Genomic DNA, 2,404 nt, shown 5'->3' on the forward strand with positions numbered 1-2,404 from the left:
CAACCACAAAGATAAAGATAAAAAATCATTGTCTTGTAAACAAAAAAAGTTCATTGCCTTCTTGTGATTGTCAAGTTACTATTGTTGTTTAATAGAAGAAACTTTTTTGTCTTCCTTCTGTGAGTTGTCTTTTTATGAAAAAAATAATATCTGAGGTTATGGCCAATAATAAAATCGAGGGTGATGTATTGGTGAAACTATTTCACTTTTGATTAGATTTATCGGGTTCGAGTCTTAGGTATGATTATATTTTGTTGGAAGCGTTAATCCTGAATAAATTCTGCAGTGCGCAATTTGAATTTAATCAGAGTTCCAAAAAAAAAAACAAAGGTGGATCTAGGGGTCGTGAATGTGTTTATCCAACCTCCTCGATAAATAAACTTGAAAATATATAAGATAATTTTATATATAAGAGTAGAGTCAAGTGAATTTAAAAAACATCTTAAGGTTTTAATATTATATTAAGTTTTTAAATTTTTTTTAATGAAAATCTTGAATCCGCTACTGTATAATATGAGTGAATATTATAGTATACCTACCCAAATCCAATTGGGATTTCCATTTTTTATGTTCCAAAATTTTCTCATCCTTTCTCAAGATTATCAAGTCCATGTAATATTTTTTTGACAAAAATGTCAAATTTTTATTGCTAAAAACACAATATTACAAGATCTGAAATTAAGCATTAAAAACACTTCATCTTCACTCTTCATCCTTGGATAGCTTAATCACCTGAAATTATTAATTAAAATAATGCAATATTAGACATGTATATTATTCATAATCTTGAATAGTAATTTTTTCTAATAAATATAAAAATGATAACTTACTTGCACAGTGTTGCAAGGATTATTAACGTCACAATAAGATTTCGAGAGTGATCAGGACTTGATTATCTAAATCCTCAGCATACTTATAGCAAGGGCAACTAGTGCCAAGTATGCTATTAAATGTAGGGCAACATTCATCAATTGAAGTTGTGTTGAACATGCAAGTCTTCACTTTTTCTTGGTCACTAGCCGGACAACTTGGTTTTGGGGGTGGGCTCTGTATTTATAAATGAAAGAATCATTTTACTAATTCGAAAATTAATTTTGATTAGAATTTTTAAAAATAGAAATATTAATTTTAGAGAAAATGATATGAAAAATACTCTAATTTTGGTCGAAATTGATGTTACGATACCAAACTTTGGAAATGACCTTTTACCCCTGTACTATTTAATAGTGTGCCTACGTGGATATCATAAATATTTCATCATTTTAAATAGTAATGTGTTCACGTGGACACATATATACCTTTTTAATACACTATTAAATAGTGCATGAGGTAAAATGTCCTCCATAAAGTTTGGTATCGTAACAACAATTTTGGCTAAAGTAGAAGTATTTTTCAGACCCTTTTCCCTTAATTTTATTAATTCTTGAATTCCATCCTTACTATTTAAAAAGATATAATCATATTAAAATAATTTTTTTAATGATATAGATAAAGATGATAACTTACCCTACAAGGGGTAACAACATCACAATAAGCTTCGAGAGTGATCAAGACTTGATTGTCCAAATCCTCAGCATACTTATAGCAAGGGCAACTAGTGCCAAGTATGCTTTGGAATGTTGGACAACATTCATCAATTGAAGTTGTGTTGAACATGCACTTCTTCACCTTTGCTTTGTCACCTGGCGAACAAGTTGTTGCCGGGGCGGGAGGGGGAGGGGGAGGGCTTGGTGGTGGAGGTGGTGGTGATCGTGGTGGTGGAGGTGGTGGACATGGTCGTGGTTTTGGAGGAGGGCATGGATATGGTCGTGGAAAGGGAAATGGCCATGGTAAATAACATGGAATTTCCCATGGCCATAATTTTAACTTGTTTCCATCCTCGACCACGTCCACATTCACAACGACTTCTCTTGCCACGACCACTTGGTGGTGGCTGCAAAACATAATTGCAGCCACCACTAACATCATAAACATCTTCATAGTTGCCATATTGTGAGTGATTTGTGTCATATAGTGAAGATAGATATAACACATCTATATATACTATCAAATTATTATGATTAACATATGGTAGGTATGCTTTCAATTTAATATAAAAAACAGCCATCATTTATTGGTCTTGTTTGATAGTACTTCTTTTTGAAATAATACTTATTATTTTATGCACCACATTAAAGATGTTGTAATATTATATTTCTTTATGCAACCACATTAAAGTTATATGATACTTGCTCAGTTTAGAAAATAGAGAAATAATTTATCCGTTTATATCTATTTTAATTATCCTTTAATATCTAATACTTCATCCGTTTATAAAAGAATGATATCCTTTCCTTTTTAATCTGTTTCAAAAAGAATGACCTCTTTCTTCTTTTGGTATTGTTTTAATTTCAGCTTTTCACGT

General features: G+C 31.2%; 1 pseudogene; it reads right to left on the minus strand.

Moving 5' to 3' along the window:
- Positions 1 to 602: 602 nt before the first annotated feature.
- LOC102592820 (formin-like protein 14) lies at positions 603 to 2,051 on the minus strand (annotated as a pseudogene).
- Between the last annotated feature and the right edge of the window lie 353 nt (positions 2,052 to 2,404).

This window comes from Solanum tuberosum, unplaced genomic scaffold, assembly GCF_000226075.1.
Source record: "Solanum tuberosum cultivar DM 1-3 516 R44 unplaced genomic scaffold, SolTub_3.0 scf00172, whole genome shotgun sequence".
NCBI classification, from domain to species: Eukaryota; Viridiplantae; Streptophyta; class Magnoliopsida; order Solanales; family Solanaceae; genus Solanum; species Solanum tuberosum.